Raw genomic sequence first — 11,806 nt, 5'->3', positions numbered from 1 at the left:
AAATCAATGAAATAGAAACTAAAAGAACAGTAGAACAGATCAATGAAACTAGGAGCTGGTTCTTTGAAAGAATTAACAAGATTGATAAACCCCTGGCCAGACTTATCAAAAAGAAAAGAGAAAGGACCCAAATAAATAAAATCATGAATGAAAGAGGAGAGATCACAACCAACACCAAAGAAATACAAACAATTTGGAGAACATATGAGCAACTCTATGCCAGCAAATTAGATAATCTGGAAGAAATGGATGCATTCCTAGAGATGTATAAACTACCAAAACTGAACCAGGAAGAAATAGAAAACCTGAACAGACCTAGAACCACTAAGGAAATTGAAGCAGTCATCAAAAGTCTCCCAACAAACAAAAGCCCAGGGCCAGATGGCTTCCAAGGGGAATTCCACCAAACATTTCAAGAAGAATTAATACCTATTCTTCTGAAACTGTTCCAAAAAATAGCAATGGAAGGAAAACTCCCGAACTCGTTTTATGAGGCCAACATTACCTTGATCCCCAAACCAGACAAAGACCCCATCAAAAAGGAGAATTAGAGACCAATATCCTTGATGAACATGGATGCAAAAATTCTCACCAAAATACTAGCCAATAGGATCCAACAGTACATTAAAAGGATTATTCACCATGACCAAGTGGGATTTATTCCTGGGCTGCAAGGTTGGTTCAACATCTGCAAATCAATCAATGTGATACAATACATTAATAAAAGAAAGAACAAGAACCATATGATCCTCTCAATAGATGCAGAAAAAGCATTTGACAAAGTACAGCATCCTTTCTTGATCAAAACTCTTCAGAGTATAGGGATAGAGGGTACATACCTCAATATCATAAAAGCCATCTATGAAAAACCCACAGCAAGTATCATTCTCAATGGGGCAAAACTGAGAGCTTTCCCCCTAAGGTCAGGAACATGGCAGGGATGTCCACTATCACCACTGCTATTCAACATAGTATTAGAAGTCCTAGCCACAGCAATCAGACAACAAAAAAAAATAAAGGCATCCAAATTGGCAAAGAGGAAGGCAAACTCTCACTCTTTGCAGATGATATGATACTTTATGTGGAAAGCCCAAAAGACTCCACCCCAAAACTGCTAGAACTCATACAGGAATTCAGTAAAGTGGCAGGATATAAAATCAATGCCCAGAAATCAGTGGTATTCCTATACACCAACAACAAGACAGAAGAAAGAGAAATTAAGGAGTTGATCCCATTTACAATGGCACCCAAAACTATAAGATACCTAGGAATAAATCTAACCAAAGAGGCAAAGAATCTGTACTCAGAAAACTGTAAAATACTCATGAAAGAAATTGAAGAAGACACAAAGAAATGGAAAAACGTTCCATGCTTATGGATTGGAAGAATAAATATTGTGAAGATGTCAATGGTACCTAGAGCAATCTACACATTCAAAAAGCAATCCCCATCAAAATACCATCCACTTTTTTCAAAGAAATGGAACAAATAATCCTAAAATTTGTATGGAACCAGAAAAGACCCCAAATAGCCAGAGGAATGTTGAAAAAGAAAAGCAAAGCTCATGGCATCACAATTCCAGACTTCAAGCTCTATTACAAAGCTGTCATCATCAAGACAATATGGTACTGGCACAAAAACAGATACATAGATCAATGGAACAGAATAGAGAGCCCAGAAATGGACCCTCAACTCTATGGTCAACTTATCTTCGACAAAGCAGGGAAGAATGTCCAATGGAACAAAGACAGTCTCTTCAACAAATGGTGTTGGGAAAATTGGATAGCCACATGCAGAAGAATGAAACTGGACCATTTCCTTACACCACACACAAAAATAGACTCCAAATGGTTGAAAGACCTCAATGTGAGACAGGAGTCCATCAAAATCCTTGAGGAGAAGACAGGCAGCAACCTCTTCGACTTCAGCCGCAACAACTTCTTCCTAGAAACATCGCCAAAGGCAAGGGAAGCAAGGGCAAAAATGAACTATTGGGACCTCATCAAGATAAAAAGCTTTTGCACAGCAAAAGAAACAGTCAACCAAACCAAAAGACACCCGACAGAATGGGAGAAGATATTTGCAAATGACATATCAGATAAAGGGCTAGTAACCAAAATCTATAAAGAACTTATTAAACTCAACACCCAAAGAACAAATGATCCAATCAAGAAATGGGCAAAAGACATGAACAGACAGTTCTGCAAAGAAGACATCCAAATGGCCAACAGACACATGAAAAAGTGCTCCACATCGCTCGGCATCAGGGAAATCCAAATCAAAACCTCAATGAGATCAGAATGGCTAAAATTAACAAGTCAGGAAACGACAGATGTTGGTGGGGATGCAGAGAAAGGGAAACCTTCCTACACTGTTGGTGGGAATGCAAGCTGGTGCAGCCACTCTGGAAAACAGTATGGAGGTTCTTCAAAAAGTTGAAAGTAGAGCTACCATACGATCCAGCGATTGCACTACTGGGTATTTACCCCAAAGAAACAGATGTAGGGATCGAAGGGGTACGTGCACCCCAATATTTATAACAGGAATGTCCACAGTAGCCAAACTGTGGAAGGAGCCAAGATGTCCATTGACAGATGAATGGATAAAGAAGATGTGGTATATATATATATATATATATATATATATATACAATGGAATATTATGCAGCCATCAAAAGGAATGAAATCTTGGCATTTGCAATGATGTGGATGGAACTGGAGGGTGTTATGCTGAGTGAAATAAGTCAATCAGAGAAAGACATGTATCATATGACCTCACTGATATGAGGATTTCTTAATCCCGGGAAACAAACTGAGGGTTGCTGGAGTGGTGGGAGGTGGGAGGGATAGGGTGGCTGGGTGATAGACATTGGGGAGGGTATGTCCTATGGTGAGCGCTGTGAATTGTGCAAGACTGTTGAATCACAGATCTGTACCTCTGAAACAAATAATGCAATATATGTTAAGAAAAAAAGAAGAAGATAGCAGGAAGGGAAGAAGGAAGGGGGGAAATCAGAGGGGGAGACGAACCATGAGAGACGATGGACTCTGAAAAACAAACTGAGGGTTCTAGAGGGGAGGGGGGTGGGGGGACGGGTTAGCCTGGTGATGGGTATTAAAGAGGGCACGTTCTGCATGGAGCACTGGGTATTATGCACAAACAATGAATCATGGAACACTACATCTAAAACTAATGATGTAATGTATGGTAATTAACATAACAGTAAAAAATTTTAAAAAACTAATGATGTAATGTATGGTGATTAACATAACATAATAATAAATAAATAAATAAATAAATAAATAAATAAATAAATAAATAAATAAATAAGTTAAATACAAAGATCTGGGGGAAAGAGGCTCCCACTGGAAGGAAAATCTCTGAAATCATGAACACATGGGACTTCTTTGAAGGGCAGACAGAGGCCAGTTGTGATTGAAGTAGAAAGAATGGAGGGGAGAGAGGTGTGTGCTGAGTTAGGAGAGGTGGGCAGGACCAGTTCATGTATTTATCACAAGTGGTGTACTAAAGCCAGCTCATACAGGCTTGCAAGAGCTGACTTTTCAGAGGTTTTATGAGCCTGGTTGCTAAACATCCATGATTAAAAACTCAATTATGGAAAGTTATAATTAGATAAATTATATTAAAAACAAAGATAATGAATATTAAAATTCATTATTTCATCATTATTGTACCAAGTTCATTGTCCCAGGTTATCTATGCCTGTTATATCTGCATGGTAGAAATACTACATAATAGCATGCTACTGCACATCTCTCTTCAGCTTCATGTTCACATCAGTAGCTTGAAATCTGTCAGAGTGGGAATATTGACACCATGGAAATCAGAAAACACTACAAATCAAGAGTACAGTCAGTGGTTTGCTAAACATTTACCACATCCCATTGACTATAACTATGGCAGCAAAACACAAGTAGGACTGGATTGAAACCAGATTCCTCAGAGGGCAGGACAACAATGTCACACAGTGATTGAAGACATTTTAGGGCAGAATGGGCTCAGCTACTGGTAAATGGAGTAACAGCACCAAATCTAAGCAGATCAGGGTGAGATTCAGTCTGAAGAAAAAAATCCAACGTCAAAGCCAGGGGAGGCTGCCTCAGGTGAGACTCAAGAGTAAGGATTAGCACTCAATTGGTTAACCCAAGTACCACTTCCAAAAAGCCTTCTCTGACTCACTGCCCCCAGTCAACTCAGATAGCATCTTGAAATTTCCTTTATAACTAAATTCATAAACTCTCTTGCCTAATTGTCTCTCTTCTGTCCCCTTCTTCTAGATTAAGAGCTCTCAGACCAGAGACCAAATCTTAGTCTTTCTAAATTCCAAGACTAAGCCTGGTGCCTGATCCATTACTAAGTACTCAATTCATATTAGTTTAATCATAAATGTAGAAAAACATACACAAAAGTGTTCAGAGCAAAAAAAAATTGGGGAGAAATTAAAACTTCAGGAGTAGGGGAATAATTAAATTACACTTCATTCACATAATAGATGCAGCCATAGAAAGTATTTTTAAATTAATAAAAAAATATATCTCAAAATGCACATAATTCAATTAGTGACTGATAAAATATAAAGCCTTGTATTTCCCATTGTGTAAATATATCAAGAGGCATACCACCACAAAAAAGGAGGAGAAAGAGGTGTTTTCTCTAGATTGTGGTTTTAAGAAAGAGATTTTTTTTTTTGTTACCTTTATGCTTTTACATTTATGTATGTAAGGAAGAAAAGTTGCAAAGAGAAAAAGATGCTTGCGTAAAGAATTTGCCCGAAACCATATTGGATTTTTAGTTAGACATAAATGGAGCTATCTCTCAGTGTTATTCTTTCCATCTCATTCTCTCTGGGAAGAGAGAGGGATAAATATTTATTCAGCACTTAAATATTTATTTAGTTCCAGGCATACTTCAAAGGTTATCTTATGTAATCCTTGCTACAGTCCAATGAGATAGGTTTTTAGTATTCTCATTGGAGGGATGAGGAATTGTGGTCTTGTGGGATGGGAAGCAAAAGACCTTGGGTACTGAGGTTTAGGGTTGAGAACATTATCGCCTCTCCTTTCTCTCTGGCTCTTGAATGAGAGCAGAGCCCTCTGCAGAGGGCTAAGGTCCTATAAACACCCCTGTCCACTCAGAGACTCCTGGCCCCTGTGGAGCCTCATTAGGTCTGACCATTAGAAAGCTAAGGTCTTATATAATTGGCTGCTCCCATGTTAGGGGCATAAATATTTACTGGGGTGGGGGGGTGAGGTGGCTGGGTGTTGGACATTGGGGAGGGTATGTGTTGTGGTGAGCGCTGTGTAGTGTGTAAGACTGATGAATCACAGACCTGTACCCCTGAAACAAATAGTACATTATATGTAAATAAATAAATAAATATAAATAAACAAGTAGAAAAGAAAAGACCAGGGAAGTCTGGGTCTTGAAACCCCTGGAATGCAATTTCAAGTGCAGGGACTACATTTATGATTCTATGCTATAGAAAAATAAGAAGGAAAATTTGATTTTCTATTGTGTTTAGTGAAAATACATCTGATGACATCTAAGTTTATTGTTTTATCCTCAAGTCAAACTGGCCCATCAACAGAATAAACTATAAAATTAAAAAAAAGGGGGGAAAGCTAAGGTGTTAGTAGCTGCAATCATTACTTGTTGAGTCATAAATTTGGGAAACACATCTACCCACCAGACCATTGGGTGCTCAGTTTCTTGGTAAGACAAATATGTGATCTTAGGGATGGATTCTTTTTGTAATTCTTCTGCATCTGTCTTATTGGGGGGCAGGTGGCTGAACTCTAAGATTGAAAAGACACTTGAGGGCTTGAGGGACTAGAAGTCAGTGAGATTCAACCATACAATGTAAAAATATTTGTTAAGCTTGTGCTACAAGACAAGCAGTGTTCTAGGATCAAGGATATAACTGTCTCCCTGAGTTTATATTCTTTTTAGAATGGATATTCTATTAGAATGGATATTAATCAATCCACAGGAATACATTCAAATTTACAACTGTAATGAATGGCATGAAGGAGATGTACATGATGCTGCAAGAACTTGACCACAGGAAATTTCCTCGGTCTAAGGATATGAGGTGGAAAATTGCCATACAAAAGGGGAAGGGAAGAACCTGAAACTGCCTGACACTTCCAGTCAAAAGAAACAGCATATGCAAAATCCATGTGCTGGAAACAATGAGATTTGTGGTTGAAGATGCTGCTGGAGAACTAGGGAGAGCCTTATAGACCCTGTTAAGGGTCTTTTCTTTTTTTTAACCTTCACCTTGAACGAGTTGGGAAGCCATTGAGGTACGTAATTAGAAGGTGCTTCTGTGAGATGTGAATTATCATAAGGCCACTTTGGCTGCAGTGTGGAGAGTGAGGGGAGGGGGGCAGAAAGCAAGAGCAATTAAGAGATACATACAGTTGTCCAGGTGAGAAATGGCCATGTTTTTTGGATTCAAGTGGTACTAATGGCTGAGGGTAGAGATGAAGAAACTGGGATGGATTTGAGAAAGATTTAGAAGATTGGAAAAAGGAGTCAGCTTAGTTCTGGGGAGTGAAGGTGAGAAACAGGTGGAGGATGAATCCTAAGCTGCTGACTAGAGTGAGACGGTACCATTCTCAGAGGTTGCTCTGTCCCTGCTCGTCCCAGACCGAGGAGATCTATCGGAATTGGACTCACCAGCTAGCCATTGAGAAGTCCCCTGTGCAACAGGAACTCACTGGGATAGAAAGTTAAAGGGGGAGAACCTAGACCTTCCTTTATGTACGTATTTCTAAAAACAATTTTTCTATGCACATTTTGCTTTTTGACTTATATTTTCACATACATTATCAGTAAGATACGATTTAGTCTTCCTGTTTTGAAAATGAGGAAATAAACTCTGAATGTTGTTCAAAGTCACACAAGCCATCTGAGTCCAAATTCTATGCTTTTTTAAAATTTTTTATTGTTATGTTAATCACCATACATTACATCATTAGTTTTTGATGTAGTGTTCCATGATTCATTGTTTGCGTATAACATCCAGTGCTCCATGCAATACGTGCCCTCTTTAATACCCATCACCAGGCTAACCCATCCTCCCACCCTCCTCCCCTCTAGAACCCTCAGTTTGTTTTTCAGAGTCCATCGTCTCTCATGGTTCATCTCCCCCTCCAATTTCTCCCCCTTCATTCTTCCCCTCCTGCTATCTTCTTCTTCTTCTTTTTTTTTTTTTAACATATATTGTATTATTTGTTTCAGAGGTACAGATCTGTGATTCAACAGTCTTGCACAATTCACAGCATGCACCATAGGACATACCCTCCCCAATGTCTATCACCCAGCCCCCCCCAATCCTTCCCACCCCCCACCACTCCAGCAACCCTCAGTTTGTTTCCTGAGATTAAGAATTCCTCATATCAGTGAGGTCATATGATACATGTCTTTCTCTGATTGACTTATTTTATGCTTTTTTAAACTTTATTTCAGCTATTAATTCATTCATTCTATATGTTTACCATCTACTCACAGGCACCAAAGGCCGATTTGTCACAGAGGTATTGAGCTAAAACTTGTGGGCCCTGCACCTCCATAGACTCCCCCATGGCTCTAGAAGGGACCCTAGCAATAGACTCATCTGGTCATAAATGGGCATATAGTTTTGTAAAGTTTTCCAAAGATAGTTAAACAATAAACAGGTAAGACTGCTGTGTCTTTCCACTCTGATGTCTTCTGCATCACACTTATGTCCAGTGGCCCAGACATCTTTGAGATCTGCCTAAGGAGAAGTTAAGATGAAGATACATTTCATCTGCATTGATTATCTTTGTAGTCACTTTCATGGAAAGTTATTGCTGGTCATCTAGATGTAAGAAGGGTTTCTAGGAACACTCCCACTGTCCACTGTCCTGAGTCACTGAGTCTTAAAGTTTGGAGATAGAAGTCTTGAGAGTATGTTCTAAGAGTCTGGTTTTCTTCAACCCCTGGTCAAAACAATTTCCTTTCTGGAGATCTAATGTACAACAAGACGACTATGGTTAATAAGACGACTATAGTTAACAATAATGTATTGTATACATGAAGTTTACTAAAAGAGTGATCTTAAGTGTTATTACTATATACACACAGAAAAAAAGAAGAAAAAGAAAATTGTCATTATGTGAAGTGATGAGTATGTTAATTAACCTAATTGTCATATGAATATTCAAGCATCAAGTTGTGTACCTTTAATATACACAATTTTTGGGGTACCTGGGTGACTCAGTCGTTAAGCGTCTGCCTTCGGCTCAGGTCATGATCCCAGGGTCCTGGGATCGAGCCCCACGTCGGGCTCCCTGCTCAGCGGGAAGCCTGCTTCTCCCTCTCCCACTCCCCCTGCTTGTGTTCCTGTTCTCGCTGTCTCTCTCTGTCATATAAATAAATAAAATCTTTAAAAATATATATATATACACAATTTTTATTTGTCAATTATACCTCAATACAACTGGAGAAAAATATTGTATGCCTGGGCAATCCCTCCCTTTATTAAAAAAAAAAAAAAACAGAACTTCCTTCCTTGTTAGGAATATACTTGACAACAAAGCATGAAAAATTATTAACACATCATTTTTTCCTTTTTTGATAAGAATTTTGTGAAATAAATGTATCAGAATTCTTGTATTTATATGGCACAAATGCACAGTAGTTCTACAAACTTGTGTGTGAAGTGATATGCTTTCAGCATCCAAACTATCAATACTAAAGAACAAATTTCAATCATATGTTACAGAAACAAAGATTTATCCTTTCATTTGTTCTAAAGATGAGAGTAAACATTTTGATGAGATGGTAGGAGTGTGCTCCCCAAAATATAGAACAAGTTATAGAAGTTTATCTTAATTTACAAAAAATATGTTAATTTATCTGAAATGTGTGACATTTTGCTAGCTTAAAATAATGTATAACTTGTATTTCTGCTCTAAAGATATATTCATTTTATATATAATATTTATAACTTTATATCTTTTTCCTAAATAGAACCCCAAAGTTTTATAAGCTCCAGGGTCCCAAAATCTGAATCTGCTCCTGCATAGGAAATATGTGGTTAAGACACGAAAAGTACCCTGCCTGAATCCAACTTAAAGTCTAGTGAGAGAATAGACAATGAAACAAGTAGTAACAGCTGGTGAGTAAGGGTTAGGCTAGGTGAAGGCCAGGTGCTGTGGGAGAGCACAGGAGGTGCCCTGCTATGTCTAGGGTCCATGGTGATGGTTAGGAAAGGAATGTGCTACCCAGGCGCAAAGGTGAGGTGAGAATTTCCTAGGTAGAAAGAATAGCCTGAGCCTCACATAGGCAGAGCACAGAATCTTCACTAACTAATCTAAAGTTAGTGAGTTGCTTTTAATGACTTCAAGGAGCTTGGGAGCTCCTCCTTATTTATTGATTCCCTGAATTACCTTGCCTAACTTCACCAAGGAGAGTCAGCTGCCTCTTCCTTAGGTCTGGTTTTGCGTTCAGAATAGCCTTTTTCCTTGCCCTCTTGCAAAAAGGAATTTTATGTGAGCTCTCCAAATACAGGAACTGAATTTTTTTTTTTTTTAATTTTTGCATCTTGGAGCATACTACATACTTGGCATACAGGTGGTAGTCAATAAATGTTTTTGCAAATCATATTTATTCAGCTCCTGTCAGGTTACAGGCCCTGTTCTGGACACTTAAAACCACTAATAAATCAAACAGACATAGTCCCTGCCCTCCTGGGGCTTAAATTCTAGTGCCTGTTGAAAGAATGGATGAATGGTAGTGTGCATGCTAAAACAGCTCACAAAAAGAGACATTAGGAAAAGGAATTGAGCTAATCAGAGTCTGTCCCTACCAATCCCTCTTCCTTAGCTCCAAACTTACCCCATGGACATGATGGTGTCATTCTCCTGTTAAAAATGTCTCAGACTGTAACACTCAGACAGTTGATCTGTCATTCAAGGCTTCCCATAGCCCAGCCCACCCTGCCCAACCAACCCAACCCGGTCCCTTAGCACTAACCAAAACATGACCCCTGCTCCTCCCATCATGCCCCTTCTCACACATTTGTGGAAATATACATGAAGAGTTCTGACAAGGTAACAACCTTCATTATTTGATACCATCAAAGTCAACTATACTGAATCCTGATTAAGTACCTGCTGCATACCAGGTGGTGTATTCCTTGGAGAGAAGATCTGATTGCTTTCCTGAGGTTAGGAAGATATTCACATAAAAAGATCACTGCTGATCTTAGGGAATCTATGCCAAGTAGTAAGTGAAGGGACAGATGTACCAAAGGAGGGAGATAGTTTTTCTGAGTTCCTTAAATTCTTTATTAGAAACATTGTGTGACACTTTCGGTATCACAGATGCATACATCTTATGCCATTCAAACAGCTTTAGTTCTATCAAGTCCCTTCACTCAATCAACAAGCATTTATTGAGCACCTGCCTTGTCCCAGATACCATGCTGGATGTGCAAAAGGAGGCAAAGCAGAATCCTTACTATTATGGAGCATCGAGAGCAGTGGATTCTTGTCCTAAGAAAATTGGGAGGCTATTGAAAGGTTTGAATAGAGGAGCAATAGGGTACATTACACTTTGAAAAAATTACTTTGCCTGAGCAGTGATATAAAGTACCATTTCTTTGCACTCTGATGCCTTTTTTTACATTTGACTATATCATCTACTTAGATTGTTCTGGAGGCAGTGAGAAGATATTTGAGGGAGATTAAACTGGAAGCAGGATGATCAGTTGAAAGACTATTGAAGTAGGGCAATGATATTAGCAATAGATAGGAGGGAAATGATATTTATTTATTTATATAAATATGTAATTTAATATAGATAAATTGATAGATATAACTATCTATAAATTATATGAACAGACAATGAAGTAAGTCATGTATAGTTAAGACTGAGCAACTGTGGAGGGGCTATGAGAGAGCAGTGAGAGTATAGTAGAACTCCCATGATTTTGTTCTCAGTACATGAGTGGATGATGCCAAGCCCTGAATTACAGGACAAAAAGGAGGTGAAGATTTGAGGGAGTCAGAATGATGAGCCCAGTTTCAAACATGTTGCACTGGCTATATCAGTGGAGAACCCAGTAGTGATGCTGGTGATCACACAGTTTGAGATCCATAGAGAGGTCCCGGGTAGAAATAAGAATTTGAGAGTCATCAGCAAAAGACGTGGAAGCTAAAACCTACGGACAACATGTGTCATTGGGAGACTTTATGCTGGAGATGGAAGACTAAAAACTAGTAGTAAGAAAAAATTACCCAAGGCATAAGAATCATGGTAGCCAAAGAAGGAGAGAACATCAAGAAGAGATGAGCAATCAACAGGGCCAAGTGCAGGACCTGAAGTAGCTATTATATTTAGCAAAGTAGAGTACTTTGTGTGAGTGGGTGTGTTAGTGTGTATTCTTCAGAGAAACAGAACCAATAGGAGGTATGTATCTATATCTGTATCTATCTATATTCGCACCGATAGATAGATAGATAGATAGATAGATAGATAATGAGAGAGAGTACAAGGAATTGGTCACATGGTTACGAAGGCTGAAAAGTCCCCAGAACTGCAGTCAACAAGCTGGAGACCCAGGAGAACAGATTGTGTAGTTCTAGTCTGAGTCCAAGGGCTTGAGAATTAGCAAAACTAATGGTGTAAGTTCCAGTCCAAGTCCAAGTCTGAAGATAGAAGAAGACCAATGTCCCAGCTTGAAGACAACCAGGGAGAGAAAGAGAAAGAGAGAGAGATATCTCCCTTACTCATCCCTTTTGTTCTATTCTGG

This window comes from Mirounga leonina, unplaced genomic scaffold (genome assembly GCF_011800145.1).
Source record: "Mirounga leonina isolate KUSES-001 unplaced genomic scaffold, KU_Mleo_1.0 Mir_418, whole genome shotgun sequence".
In the NCBI taxonomy this organism is placed as follows: domain Eukaryota; kingdom Metazoa; phylum Chordata; class Mammalia; order Carnivora; family Phocidae; genus Mirounga; species Mirounga leonina.
This window is presented reverse-complemented; position numbering follows the sequence as displayed.